Raw genomic sequence first — 16135 nt, forward strand, 5'->3', positions numbered from 1 at the left:
CACTCTGATTAATTATAGTCTGTAGCATCTTGTTCAGCTCTGTTTTCCTTTACCTTGTTTGCTCATAATGCACATTAGCTTTGAAATCGCCTTAAGGCTCTTCCGGTGTGTGTTTGGGCCTCAAGTGACATGCCTGCATCAAATTAAACGACACTGTCTTTGAGTGTGTTACAATGTTAATGCGGCCGAGGGCTCTAAACCAAGAAGAGGATTCTTGCATTACCATTTTACATGATTTGGTTCCTGCCGGGCTTTAAACATGCGATTGGTAACTTGATAACTTTTTGTCTAATATGGCACTGACTCCGAGCTCTTGTTATCTGCCTTCTGGGTGCATGTAATCAAACCTCACTACGGAGAATTGAAGAAGAGACTAGGCATACATTGCAATTGATCTGAGGTAGTTTTCAAATTGACACTTTGTTTCTACATCAAATTGACATTAGCATTTGAATCAAACTATTGCTTTGTATTGTTGCAATCTGGAGGGAAAATTCTGACGCACAATAATGAGGATAAATACAGAGCAATAATGCCTCAGGTGTGGCTCAGTACCAACACCTACTGCAGGAGGCAAAATGCTTGTTTGCCATTGTTTACTTTTCATATTATTATCTTCAGTTCACTTTACACCACGTTTAATTCCTATTGGTTATCACTTCCGGCAATTGTCACATGGGTGTGTTTTATTGGTATTTAGGTCACCTGTTTGATGGATGACGACAGAGGAGAGAATGTGAATTTGCTCCAATACTTTCTGTTGACCGTGTGGTTCGCAGTAAAATATTGTTGGTTTTATTTCTTTTATTAGTCACGTTTAACTCTAAATGACTATGGACTCTTGTATGGAACGCGTCACAGCGAAGAGCAACTTTTAGCCTCTCAGCGGCGTTACTCATAGGGAGTTTCTGCCGCCATACCCACAAATAAACTCACAATTTACAATGAAACCCTCCTGCCCTTTATCCATGTTGGGCCCTGACACTAACCTGAAAGTCTAAAAAACATGCACAACACCCACCTAAGGACACACGTTTAATGTCCCTAAATCTCAAACTAAAAAAGAGACTACAGCATGTAATTGTGAACAAACATTAAAGACTCCCTTTAGCAGCCATATCATCCTGAAGTAGCTGGTGTGTTTCCTCTCTGTGTGGCATACAGCGGAGTAGCTGCAGAGCGAACAGACAGGGCGAGACTGCATTTGGAAAGACATGGTGTAATATCCACAGTATAATGCATAATTCAGCCCCGCGCTGTGGATTAAACCCTGCTCCCCAGCTGTTACAGAGCGCCACTTAAAAACAGCATGGAGCACGACAGCCAGGACCCTGAACTGTTACTGATATCATGAGCTTCCTCCTTGCTGTTTAGCAGTTGAATCTCTCTCCAGAAATTCAAACAAGAAAGTACTTTCATATATTAGTATTTTTTTAAAACCCCTCTGTTTGCCAGTTTGGAAAAACCCAGTTTGGAACACACACTTTCCAAACCAAGGGTGAGACATGGAAAAAGGAATTACAGAAAGTGTAAATGCCTGCTCAAACAGATGTTCTCTTTAAACTAACAAACTCAAATACATGACACACACACACACACAAACACACTCTGGAGGATAGGATTTTCCGTAGACAAATAGCCCCTATCAGAGATTCCGCTCTTTGTTGCCATGACAACAATAGGAATTACCCCAAACACGAATTTTCATTCTTCTGACTTGTGTTGCCCTCCACCCCATCCTCAGGGAGTGTGTTTTCAACATAATGCAGGGGGAGGCAGCGCAGGAACAGCGTCACGTGGAGCCGATTGATCATGTCTGACACACGGGGGGAGCACGCTGTGCACAGGGGGCGCGCTTTGACAACAACAGACACCCAAAAAAATAAAAAGTACCCATCCCTGCCAACACTAAACAAACCTGCAGTGTCTTGTGAGGACATCGTACCTGTCACTTACTCTGAAAACATCCTGAAGCTGCAGGTATGCGTTTAAGTTTGATCAGGTATAATTGGACACCTTGAAATCCACAAAAGCCTCTCAATCTGCTGAATTTACTTTAGGAAATCAGTTCAGTTTTGTTGAGAAATGCGGCTGAGCTCAAATAAAGGGACTAAAGCTGATGGACATACGATACAATACTTAATTTCTTGCCGCACAGCAGCATCTGATGTGGAGGCAGCAGTCGATAGTGTCTGTATAGCATTTATCTCTCAAACGCTTCTGAAGTTTACATAAGAGGGAGGCCGACAGTAAAGGGACTTAAAAAAGGTTGGTGTGACTCGCTCGTCTTCATGCCTTTCTGCCTTACCTTTCCTATTTGTTTTGGGATTTTATTTTGAAAATTCCGGAATGTACTTTTATTGAAGCATCATTAAATTAAATATAAGCCATGTTCCCCTGATGGTTGGACCCATTGCAGCGCTCATGTTACACCACTGTCCTTTCTTGCAATGCTAAAGCGCCGGTCTGTAACAGGGCTTTTAACACCAAACGTGAAAGTTTGACCTCACCCAAGACTTCAGGTCAAGTCCAGTGTGCGGTTTGAACCTCAGGTGACATGCTTCAAATTACGTGACAAAATACGCCTTGGCTTGTGTTACAATTCTAATGTGGCCTGTGGCTTTGACAGAGGCTAACACCTCAAATAGATGAGTCTGTATTATTTTGCGTTCTGTACCAGTTTACATGATGGAGTGATGATTTCAGGATTATTTTTTGACTTTGACGATTTCTTTTTTTGGTTTACCTGGAAAGATATTTTGACTATTATTATTATTTTTTTTAATTATTATTTGTACAAAGAGATGCATTTTATTTATTTATTATAAACGAAAAATGCACAAACTTTGCTGCAATATCTTTAGGACAAAGTGATAACGTGTCACAGTCAGTATGAGAGAGTTCTAAAGGGGTGACGATGTAACACTTACAAAAAAGGGTTCTGATTGATGTTTATGTATAAACGCATCATCAGTGTGTCTGACTTTCACTGACAAATCGTTGCTTCATGGCTGAACACACCATCACTCTTAGCTGACAAAAGTAGATCTAAATATTGTTTTACTTCTTTACATCATTCAAGAATAGCGTAGCATTTGATTCAAAGTAGTGGAGATTCAAGTTTAGGATATGTCACGATCTATAAAGACTTTCTTTAAATATTTTTATTGACCGTGGAAGGGAAAGTGAAGTTAACCAAAATCAAATTGTCTGCAGTGGAAAAGCTTAAATGGATCACTCTCGGTAAGTCTGCCTGTTTTGCCTGAGTTTTCACATTGGTAGAGCGCCTCCAGTCAATGTACTTTACCAACTTCACATAGATATTAATAATAGAAATACAATCAACTTTTAGATTTATCTGTATTGGGTTATATTGTGTTATGTGATTCCTGATAGCATGCGGCAGGTGCATTTTACACTGTCAGAAAACGTAGTGTATAAAGTCTGGTTTATTATTCACAGTCATTTTGTTACATAAAGCTAAGCATTCAAATGCAAATCACCATTCAGTCACACATTGTTGTGTTGCGTTATTCTGCATCTACTCCCTTTTTAAAATATCACTGTGCGTAATGGGTTTTGTTTGGGATTTGATTGATTGCACTGTTTTAGATGCAGCAGCCACATCTAGAATTAACAAGCAGATCCAAGGTGGGGTCTTTCTGAAACAAATCCCATTGCTGGCATAGCAGGAAATGCTGTACCTATTTTTAACCACAAACATGCAGCCTTTTCAGCCGGGACACATGGGAGGCGTCCAATTAGCTCACAGGAAACCCACAGAGGCAAACAGAGATAACTTATAATGTGTCTTTCCCCACATGCTGACACACTGCTAGAGAAGCAACTCAACATGTCAGGAAAATCCTCAGTTAGGGAAGAAGAATGGCATTCTGATTGACATTTTAAATATATCTTAGCAGAGTATAATATCATGTGCTATGCTAAGCCTTCACTTGCAGTTAGAGGACATTTAAGACATTAACTGGCCTTTAAACGTCAGAGGAAAGGACTACTTTTTGTTGCATTTTTCTGCAGGGAGAAGTTATTTTCAAATCCTTTTTTTCTTGTTTTGCTGTGATGCATTATGGTAGGCGAGATAGCACAGAATCTGCCATCACTGTAACAGCACGTTGAGTGTTAACACATTCAAGCCTCTCTCTCTTTTTAATTGTTCTCAGTGAGCTTCTGAAAACTGTAGTTCTCATTATGAAAAAGTCAGTGCTATAACAGTAATTGACTTTGATATGTGACTCAAACTATGCCCCATACTTTTTGGGTCCTTGAATCGGATGTTTTCGTAGGGTTGCGAAGCCTTACTTTATTTAAGTTCAACTTGAAATGTAATTCATCAAACCAGTAACTCACTGGCTGAATATTGTCTGACTAATTAATTCACTTCATTCAGAGCTTCTTCCATCTATACCTGACTCACTACACATCCATTCATTATGTATTTAAATGTATTTTACTGGTTATATTTAATTTCACTCACTCTAGCTATTTGTCAGCTAACATGATGCAAGCTAAATGAGTAGCGTACATTTCTGAATCTACATGGTGTCTTTCTATCCAAATGAATGTCAATTCTGTAAAAACTGGCAGATAAGATGGCTAAGATTGTTAATTACAAATAGGAGATACATGCAAAGTCATGATATCATCTGCACTGATGACAGATTAATTTGTCTCAGCTAAAGAGGCTGCAGAACACTCTTTTTGCCATTACAGGCTGAACCATTCAGCGTAATCTGAAGTATAGATGCTGTCCTGAGACGTAGCAAATCGTGTGCAAAATGATTAATGAATGATCGATTTATTTGTAACTTGTTCTTGTGACTTTTTGTGTGTTATTTAGCATTCAAGCAAAAACAACACACTCTGCAGGGTTTTTAAATTCAGTCTTAGTCTGATGATTATTTATATGCACTAGAAAGCATGTGCAGAAGATCTCTTGCCCACACAAAGAGACACTGTGGCAGCAGGAAAAATCAACATATCAAATGTTATGTTAACAGTGAAAATTAAATGGAATTTTCCATCAGTGCTGTGGTAGCAATTTCAATCTGCCAACTGCAGTCCAACGTCTAATGAAGAGGCAGAACACCATGACTGTATAAAACCAGCAGTTGGCTGGAGGGAGAAAGGATTTACTTTCAGTGGCCTGAGAAGTAAAACAAAAATCCTAAAAGAGGACGTTGTGGTTTCTCTGCATAATCCAACAGACGTCAGTGAAAGGCTTCCAAAATAGCTGCGTGGACCTGGCCCAAGGAAAATGAAACTGCAAAGTCCCTTGAACATAAAGACGGTTTTTTTACCCCGGGACGTGTGAGCAGAGCCAAAACTGGTAACAGTCGTCCGCAGAGAGAATTATTTCCACATCCTGTTTTTAAAAACATGCCATAGCATTTATAAAACCAACTACCCGATATATAAAAACATAGCTCTTCAGAAAAGCAGTCCTAGCAGTTTTGCATTGGCATGCTGCCTTGTCATTATGTAATGGTCAGATCCATGAGAGAATAACCAAATAAACAAAATGAAAGTTCAAGTAGTTCGTAATAAAAGACACTAAAAATAGCTATTTCACAAATTCCACATTATAATGTAAGCATCTTGCTACTAACGTTCATAAACCACAACAATTTACGTAAGACGTGCAAATAATTTTTAGCAAAGCTGGACACCAGACGCACTCTCCTATATTTAGCAAAAGGCCACAAATGCTAATGCTGTGCCAAATAAATTAAATTCAGAGGTTATTCATTGACATATTTGAGCACAGAAAATAAAGAAAGACCCACAGCCTGCACCTCAAAAAAGCCATCAGGAGCACTAATTGTTGAGGATTAGCAGAAAGGCGCGATGAAAAATGATCTGAATGAGTGGTGAAGGAGCACAAATAAAGATAAGCCGAGCTACTGCAGTGAATGGAATCAAAAGGGAAAAGTGAGAGTGTGTGTGTGTGATCAAAAAGGGAAGCAGGGAGGGGGTGGGGGGCTGCAATGTGCCACTGAGGGAAACAGTGGAGTAGTTTGATTCATCACGCAGGTTCCAGTTTACATCCAACAGATATTTGCAGAAGACAGGAGGAGTACTAATTTCAGCAAACAGTGCAGCAATAGTGATTTTTTTTATCCGTTACCAAAGACATACACAGACATTTGGAGGACCAGCAGCTCAATTCAACCACCGTCACACCACAGTACTGTCTCAAAGTCTCATATCAAGTGAGTATGTATTTACAACAATTCCCCAACTATTCATTTATATTCTACTTATTTGCGGTCAGCTGTTACTAATGGGACTTTATTTACCTGCCAATTATTGTCTTGAATTGATTGACTAAACCCTTAGTAAATAAAAAATCTGAGTGAAATATGACAATCCCAGTTACGTGGAAAACAAGTTGATTATATTAGGAACAATCAAAACTCACAGCTATACTACAATATTAGATCAACAGAGCATTCTCACATTTGATTACTAGAACTATAAAATGTATGTTTTTCTTTAAAAAAAAAGCTTATCTATAAACTTGCATGACTTGAATGAGGAAATGTTGTTCATTAAATATTTGCCATGTCACAAAGGGGTGAAAGTGTTTCAATAATATCTTCACTTATCATTTATTTAATTTGTTTCCTACAATATTTGCTCTTTGCAGTTTAATATCTGCTTGAGACAACTACACGTTTTTACATTTATGGGAAAAATGCCATTTTGCTTTCTTGCCGGGAGTGATATTATAGATATACAAATGTTATGCCTGTACTGTAATAATTAAGCTCTAGACAGCAGTCAGCTAACTTATCGCATAGCATTAGCATTAGGTAAACAGTTAGCATGGCTCTGTCCAAAGAACATTTCTCATTAATAAACACATTATGTGTTGTATTTGTTTTATTCTATACTCAGCTTATTCTCAACTTGAGACCAGTTAAGTAGTGCTTGTGGTAGCTTCATATTTATGGTTCAGATAGGAGGGTGGTTCTTGGTTTAGTTTGGGGAAGGATTATAGTCTTGGATTGATGCAAGTCAACATTGACTTTGAGCACAAGCCTAGAGCTGTTTGATTTAACATTGAACCAAACATTCCAAATCTTTCTAACCTTTAACAGAAGTGCTTGAGTGTCCAAGTGCAGTGCTGTAACCTCCCAGCATGCACCAGAACATCCTCGATATGATTATTGTTTTGTAAAATGTAACATTCTTTAAAACAGGATGAAGTTGAATATAATCCAGGCTGCAATTACACATCCTGGCATTCTCTGTGATACAAATTGGTAGTATCCATTGTAGTTTCGTATCGATAGAGTTAAAAAACAGGATAAAAAAGATAAATAGAGAGTGAGAACTGGTTGGTAGATATTCTAGTTGCAATGCTTTACCCGTTGGGCAGCTGCTGCTTTGAATTAATTTCTGTAAAATGCTCTTCCTTCCCCTCGGCTCTCTATTTCTGTTTGCAGTGACAATGCCCCGAAGAGGGAGGCGACAAGGACGATGTGCAACACCCACAGTGATGTTCCTTTTATAAAGCTCCTTTTAACCTTCGCTCACCAGTGAACAATTACCCTATTCAGGTGTTAAGCCAATATGAGGTCCAAGATATTTAATGCAACATGATGAAATCTGTGAGAAACCGCACTGAAAAGTCCACACATACACATTGCAAATATATAGCACATGAGCACAAAACCAGCATAAATATATTCATAATGACGTGTACTCCATATGAAAACACACATTTTACACAGACCAATAACTGCTATACATTATGCAACAAATCCATCCAGCCTTTTGTCATCTATATCAAAAGTAAAGAGCTTCTTGCTGTGAAATTATAGTGTGGAACATAGAGCCGGTGCTGTCCCTCCTACATAATGATAGCTACATCACATGCACTCACACACAAAGATGTACTATAGACAGATACGAAATGAGGAGTTGCTCCAACAGATATGAGTTCTGACACTGAAAGTGAGCTTCATCACTCGCCTTGGCAGTCTATCTGAAAATAATAATTTGAAGAATAACAGAAGCAAGAGTTGTGACGATCATACAGCTCAGCCATTTTTAGTCACCAACGTTTCACTTACTACTAATACAAAATATTTTTTCCTGTGCCAGTGTTTACTAAACGTACGATTAATACGGATGTTCCAAATAAAAAATATAGACTGATCATTGACATGTAGAGCTCCGGAAAAAAATGAAGAGACCACTCCAAATGTTTCTTAAATCTTTATCTCTACATGTAGCCATTCCAGTGTTTGTTGAATTTCAACACAGAGAAATGTCAGTAGTTAGTCAACAATACAAATACATTAAAAAAGTAACTCAAAGACATGTCTATAAATAATAAAACAAGAGAAAATGATAATGCTGAAGTAGTCTCTTAATGTTTTCCGGGGCTGTAAGTGTATAATAGTGGAGCACACATGAATAATGCCACCTCATTCAATGTGAATCTAAGTTACAAGCAGCCAAATTCCTACTCCTCTTTTTCACAAACAACATCATTTCCTGACTCTTTTCTTGTAAAACAGGCACACAGTGAATTTATTGTTTGTGGCGTTCAGCTCTGATCAGTCTCACCTCCAGCCCCCTTCTCTCACTGTAACTCTCATCCGAGTGCCCTTGCATGTGTAAGAATTAGCAATACAGCATTATGGTGCACAGTAGCTCTCGTGCACCATTACAAATCAAACCATTTGCATGGATCGAGGTGAAGTGTGTGTGGGGGGGATCTCGGCCCTTGCAGACCATGAAACTGACTCATCTTCATGTAAGAGAGTCGAGCCCCGGCCTGCTGATTGGCTGCGTACAGCACTTGCGTGCACTCCACACACAAAAACGCACATACCCGCACACACAGTGAGATACACCCCGGGCTCTTTGGAGCGAGCATTAGTCAGTCCACATAAAAGCATCTAGTCACTCCAAAGCATGGAGATCACGGAGAAGGAGTGGGAGACGAGGTCTGTAGGGGTCTGGTCGTGGCAGCCATTTTCCAGCACGTACAATGGCTTCTTGGGCAGGACAGAAGCCGAGAAAGCTTTGGAGTTTGAGATCCTGGCTCAAGTTTACATAACCCTGATCGATACAGGAGGAGATGCCCCCTGATCCGGGCTCATCTAGGATTTGTGTTTCCATGTCCTAGACTGACCATGGGGTGAAACTTGAGGTCGCCTGACTGTAATAGATGGTGACTGCTCACGCGGCGCTTATATAACGGGATATTACCTATCAGCATTAAACATTAACTCTTGTCAGGCTGTCCAGAACTGGTAGTGAAATGCTCTAAGCGATGCGTGTTGAATTCGTACGAACAATGAATAATGCTCAGATTTGATCTGAATCTTGAAGTTGTCTCTGGTTTAATAGCGCCACAAGTGAGTCATATACTATGCGTCTGTAATGTGTGCTAGATAATGGTGATGCAAAACTCAATGACAGCACTATCAAACTGTGGAAGATGCAATCATTGAAACGTTTTGTCAAGAGGCTGTTATCTGACAAACCAAGAAGAAATGCAATAGAGCCAAACAGATTTTGTAGAAAAAAGATGGAAGCACAAGGGGGATTATTACTAATGTCCTGGACTGTGCAGAATAATACCGTTTATAATGCAGAATTAATCTACTGTTCAAAGCACACGTGTAACTTTTTTTTTTTAAAGTCAAGAATGAGAGTAAATGATTTCCATACAAATTAAACTGAACAAAAAAGGCACCTATAAAATATATATATATATATATATATATATATATATAGTAACATTTTCTTTATAAAATAGTAACAACTAAAAGTTTGCTGTTAAATTGAACCCATAGGATACAGTATTGCAGTTCAGTATTTTACAATATTTCCTTAGATACATTTATTTCCCACCGTTTGCTGCTTGTAAAATGTGGTGTAAAATGTAATTCTAAAATCTGAATGAAAGTTTTTCTTTCTTTTTTTTTTTTTACAATAAATGACTCCTAAACCCACACACGACCCTGACATACTATCTGTGTGTTATAAGGTTGCTACAGCAAATGTGTTGGCAAGTAGGTGCATATTTAAGTATCCAGAAACAATATGTTCCCAATGGAGTAATGTATCTGTCCACCTGATGAATTTGAGTCTAACGTTCACTGTCCTTGGCTCTGTATTAGTTTCCGATCACTCCAGGGAAACATCTGATCTGCGTCTATAACTTTCTTTACTAGCTGCTTGTTTACTTTGTCTCCTGTTTGTTGCCTGACAGGTACACAGACTGTGGGTCTGAGACTGAAATAGGATCGATGAGAGCAGATGGAATCATTTAGTCGATGTGTAGCGTGCACATCCAAAACAATCAGCTGAAAGAGGCTAAAAGACATACACAGTTGTCCATATTGATTTGTACTTTCATAAACGTTCCTTACATGTCACGATTTTTAAAGGGAAGATCCTGTAGTCTGAGAATAATATAAAACAGACACACTGCATCTTAAACCATTTCCTGTTTGTTTATGCTAAATAACAAGCAAACATTAATTTAGTTGTAATGTTGGATGTGAGGTTGTATAAGTTAAGGCTGCATGAGTGGCTGAAGCATACTACAGCAGGCCTACATTAATAATGGAATTTGACACATCATTAGTCATGGCCTCTCTAAAGCCTACTCATGTTATTTGTCCTACATTATTCAGCAGTTTATGTCCAAAGAGCAGATGTGTTGATGGAAAAAAGTTCCATGGTTTCTATACACCAACAAGTTCACTTTGGCTGTAACAACTGTTGACTGCAATTTAAATGTAAATGTGCCTTGCAATAAACAAATAAATACTAACTGCTAAAGTGCCAGCTCACATCCATACTGACCCTTGAAGTATAATGTAGACAATGACAGCACATTAATGTGAGCCCCCCCATCCCCATGTCATGAGGTTTGGTTTGTCCTATACGAGTCCTTGGTGACATAAAGGAGAATTTGTCTGTTGTCTACTCTAATCCTGAGGTATTTTTAGACAAACTGTTTTCATACACTCTCTGCATATAACTGCAGGTCTGAGAACCACTGATCCAATTAAAGATTATGAAAACAAAGAGTGAAATCAAATGAATCCATAATGCAACAGCCATTTTATTTTTTTCAAATAACTTAAACCTAAAATAAGTTCTAAACTATTTATAGCCATGGATTTTTTTTTCTTTCTTATACTATACAAAGGGATCTCAGCTTTGATGAGACGTACTAGTTCGACCCCAATCTAACGTGACATTGTCTGTTCCTTATTCTCAAAGCCAATCCAGTAGCTGCACTGTGTGGCTGTCTGTACACTTCCCCCAATGGTTCGCAGGTCATATATTTAAAACTTTAAAAAACAACAACTTTTTTCCTACCCTTTTGAAAAACTTGATTTACTTTGCTGACACTCTTTGGTAACAATACGTTATTCACAAAGATGTTCTCTGTATCACCTACAATGACATATAAAACTCAGTGAACATTTGAATGTTTTTCTAACCTTTTTTTTTTGAAGACTGGAATAAATTATAAAGTTCTTGCTAAATTATGGGCGTTGATACATTAACATTGCACCTGGTAGGCATACAAACATTTTGAACTACGAATCATGCCAAGGTTACTCTGGTTAATTGGTATAGGTGATCCCAGATAAATCGAGTTCACTCTCCATGGTTTTGTGCAAACATACCGATGTGTGTGTGTTATCTTGATTCACACTGTGCGATCAGCATCTGTGGCCCCTAAGAAAGTTTACAGGGCCAGCAGGGCGCCGGCCCGCTGCTCAACAGCTCATCTTCACGAAGAGCGGAAGAGAAAACTTTTTTTATGGTTGAGCAGCTGCTCTGTTTAATCAAATCTCAAGCTTGCTCATAAAAAGCTACAGCGCTGTGGGGTTTTAGGTAGCACTGACGGGAGGGGGGGAAAGCCTAAACTTGATATGAGAAATCTTTGAAATGCTTACCTTTTCTTAATGCCATCACAAATCTGTAATCCTCTGTTGCCCCAGCTTGTCACAAACTTAATCAACAGTTTGACCACTTCTGTTTGTACTGCAGGTAAACTGACTATGTTGTAAATAATGATCTATAATTTGTTATCTATAACAAATCAGCAGATTTCCTTTGAACATGCAACAACTACTGTTTTATATAACTGTAACGCAATAGCATACAAGAGCAGCTGATTTTTGTGTGGGTGGATGAAACCCAACACGTAGGCATATGTGTAATTAGCAATACAATCTACACGTCTAGAATGATGTAACGTAATAAAGCCTGGGATTCTGTGGGATGGAGGGGCTGCACAGGAGGGGGCAAAGAATCAGGTTGCTATTCTTCAATAGAGGCACATTATGCAACGGCTACATGGAAACCTGCAAGAGCTGGTTTAAATTTACACTGGGGCTGTAATCCCAAGGGTGCCTTATTAACTGCTCCCGTCAGCCTGGGCTGTGAACATTCTGTTAATCGTGGAAAATAGGAGGTGACAAACACTCTTCGTCAAATACACTGTAGACCGGTTGGTCAAATGAAGGGCAAGTTGTCTAACTGTTTATTACACTGCACATGTGCACCTGGCAGACCAATCATTGAACATATAAGTCTTTTTTTTTAAAACGTTTCATATATGATCTCAGTCAGATAGAGGTAAACAAAAGCAGGTTTCTTATTTCTTCTTTTAATTGTAAATGTGTCTGCCAGAAGTTGTTATCTAGCTTATTAAGAATCTTGTTAAAAGAGTTTTAAATATTCACTTCATGCTTCCGGACATGATGTTCTGCTAAAAGACAGATAAAAACAGGCAGAATGTCAGCATCCTCATCAGAATGCACATGTAATTAAAAGTTCCAGCATTGGCAATATGGTGAGAAAAAGTATGATATGGAATATGTGACTTGTGTATTTTTAAACCTGTTGGTCTACTTGGATTCTTTATATTTAATATCTTCAAACGGTATCTTTTTACATTGAACGTTACAAGAGTAAATGCTTATTGGAAGAGAACTGACTTTCTGTTTGCAGTGTCCCAATAGACAACTATTGATGGATGACACTAAAAGAAACAGAATGATTTCAGGCAGGTTTGATTAAACTGCACGGAGTAGACTAGATATCTGGACATGCATGGAGCCAAACTTGGAACATATAACATTTTTCAATTTATTACTAACCATTTTATGTGATTTGATTTAAGAAAACCTCCTCCATCCAAAGCTAAGTCAGGACAATCTTTGTTGGGTCATACTGGTCATGCTTCGTTATATTCTGAGTCTTTGTACTCGCTACTTTAGTTTTTTAACTCTCCTTTTCTCCGTTCTTCCCCCGACTAATAGTTTTGGACAACAGCCTAAGTGTAATCAGAGTCAAACAGCAGTCTTGATTTAACATTGATTAATGATTTCTGTCCTCTTTGAACCATTAGTTTATGTTTTTACAAGAAGGTAACGTAAGCAGGCTCATTTTTGAAAGGAACAACAATTATGGTAACAGCTGGGATTGTGTATTATGTGTTGGCAACAGCCCTTTATCAGGCCTGATTAATGGATTGGCAGGACAGATGAATCGAGAGACGTTCCAGCCTCGTGAAATTCCACTCTGTTTTTTCTTCCCTTTTGTTTTCTTTTCGTGCTTTAGTTACTTCCAAGGAAAATATGTTATCAGTGAGACAAGATGTCTCATCTAAGAATAGATTATTAACTATAATTACTTGCAACAGTACATGTGAGATTCTTTACTCAAACAGGAACCATTATGTTGTTCGTGTTACTTTGGTTGATTAATGATTTGTGAAGAAATCATTACATTCATGGAAAAGGTACAAGCTGGAACTGTGGAAAAAATGTCAGAACAATATTAGCTTTCCTGCTTAAATTCTTAACGTTTAACCATTTATTTTGAAGGCAGTAATGTGCTGATACAGGGTTTAAAGGGGACGTGGACACATTATTGTGAGTATTTACATTTGTATAGTGAAAAAATGTGTATGGGCTTTTCTTGGATGCGCTGAAAAGTGGTAGTCAGCATAGAGTGTGTTTAAAGAAAGATGCGGCATCTTCAAAACACATTTTTGGGAAATAGGACATTGAAACAAACAAGCCAGTTTGCATCCCACTAATACTAAGCTGCCGATATTTAGTAAAAACAATGCAGAAATCCCAAATTGTATAGGTTGTTTTACTGTTTTAATAATGTGAGCATAACTCGACCTTCATAAATGCTACTATGTAATTGTTGAAGCTTTTTTGGAGAAGTCTGATTCGATGTAATCGTAATTTTGGAGTCTGTAATGAACCTTAATGAAGTCTCCTAATAACCATACCATTCCTACAAAGCCACATTAAAACTCCAGCCTTTAAAAAAAATAAACAAAGTTCTCCGAAACAGAACATTAAAACCTTCATGAAGGTAGAAGTGTTGCATCAGATGGCAATAGTTTTAAGTTTGATGTCAAAGCCATGACTGCACATGACCCAGTATCATCTCTACACTAATGTGTGCTGGGAAGGTAAACTGGGAAACACTAAACTCTTAGGAGTGAAAATGATTATAAATGTGTTTGTCTGTCTTTATTTAGGCTCTGTGAAAAACTGGCAACCCGTTCATTCTTCCTGCCTGTTGCCCAGTGCAAGCTGGGATGTGCTCCAGCCTCCTGTGACCCTGAACAACAACAAGCAGATGTAGAAGATGGATGGATGTCTTGGCTGCAGGTACGAATCATTTTCCAAACCGCTAAATGAGCCATTTGTCTGCAGGGTCAGCGGTGACTCTGACCTCTGGTTATCAGCACAATTTGTCTGGTGTTATGCAGAGCAGGAAGTTTCAATATAGAAGAGTCAACTGTCGCATACAATCTGGACTGAAATGTAAGATGTCTAATAATGTCAATAAATCATTTATAGATGTTTTCCCGCAGTGTGATAATCACAGCTCTAAATACTGGTCTGTGGCTTTAATCTATAAAAAAATATGATTAGCTCTGATTCTGAATTTTAGAAGTTGAGCCTTTTAACTATAGCTCATTGCATTTATAGCTACTGTATGTGAATGGTTGCATGGCACAGAGACATGCACGTTGGTATGCATGTATTCCAAAAGTGCAGAGAGACTGTTACCCTGTGTCTAAAATAGCCACATCTTTGAACAATACTGGTCACACACACACACACACACACACACACACACACACACACACACACACACACACACACACACACACACACACACACACACACACACACACACACACACACACCACACTGATGCATTTTCCCATGCAGGTTTGCTGTGTGTCAGTTAGCTTGTAATCTATTCAAATTATTCTTAAATAAGATGTATATATCCACTCATGGCTTTACACTGCCACTTTGAACAGGACTCTCTCATAAAACAGGCAATATATTAAGTCTGCTAAAATATTAAATAATCAAATATTTAGTCCTTAGCATTTCAGACAGACAGTCTTGTATTCCTTTTTGGTCAATGTACCTATAACCATTAGAGTTCAATTTACAAAAATGCCAATGGTATAAAATGGGGGCAAGCAGCGAATGACCACACTGGAGAAGCTACAACCAGCACAAGCTTGTCTTAGTGAGCTAAACTGTTGATCTCCACTCCCCTCACTTGTACTATAATAACATAACCTAGTGTGACATTATGTACCGCACACTCACTTTCTTTCCACCTCGCCTCTGTGTCCTTTGACATGCATAGAATACCTTTTGAGAAATAACCATAAATAACTCTCACTTTGTCACATGGCCCGGCCATGTGGTCTAAATCTGCACTACAAAGACTCGCCGTGCATGTGACAATGAGACGCTACGAAGAGTCAAACCCATTCAGCTCTGTTCTGTGGCTCGCGATGATACAGCCTGTTTTTCCCAGTTGGCTCAGCAGCTACAGGCCTAAGAATATGCCTGACCCACACACTTTAGTTGAAAAATGTTTTGGATTGCGCCTCTTGCCATAAGCCACATTATGTAAGTGTTAAATGTGAGGTATCAAGGAGTTGGCAACATGCCAGGAGTGTGTGTGTGTGTGTGTGTGTGTGTGTGTGTGTGTGTGTGTGTGTGTGTGTGTGTGTGTGTGTGTGTGTGTGTGTGTGTGTGTGTGTGTGTGTGTGTGTGTGTGT

General features: G+C 38.7%; 1 protein-coding gene and 1 long non-coding RNA gene across 3 annotated transcripts in view; one reads left to right on the forward strand and one right to left on the reverse strand.

The window, feature by feature from the left end:
- LOC134863572 (uncharacterized) overlaps nt 1–16135 on the forward strand; it is an 87386-nt gene that overhangs the window by 59391 nt on the left and 11860 nt on the right. For both annotated transcript variants that reach the window (XR_010165681.1, XR_010165680.1), the window contains exon 2: nt 14576–14708. This is a non-coding gene — a long non-coding RNA (uncharacterized LOC134863572). The remainder of the gene's footprint in view (nt 1–14575; nt 14709–16135) is intronic.
- kcna4 (potassium voltage-gated channel, shaker-related subfamily, member 4) overlaps nt 1–16135 on the reverse strand; it is a 44169-nt gene that overhangs the window by 23781 nt on the left and 4253 nt on the right. The gene's annotated exons all lie outside the window — the stretch shown is intronic.

Source organism: Eleginops maclovinus, chromosome 4, assembly GCF_036324505.1.
Source record: "Eleginops maclovinus isolate JMC-PN-2008 ecotype Puerto Natales chromosome 4, JC_Emac_rtc_rv5, whole genome shotgun sequence".
NCBI classification, from domain to species: domain Eukaryota; kingdom Metazoa; phylum Chordata; class Actinopteri; order Perciformes; family Eleginopidae; genus Eleginops; species Eleginops maclovinus.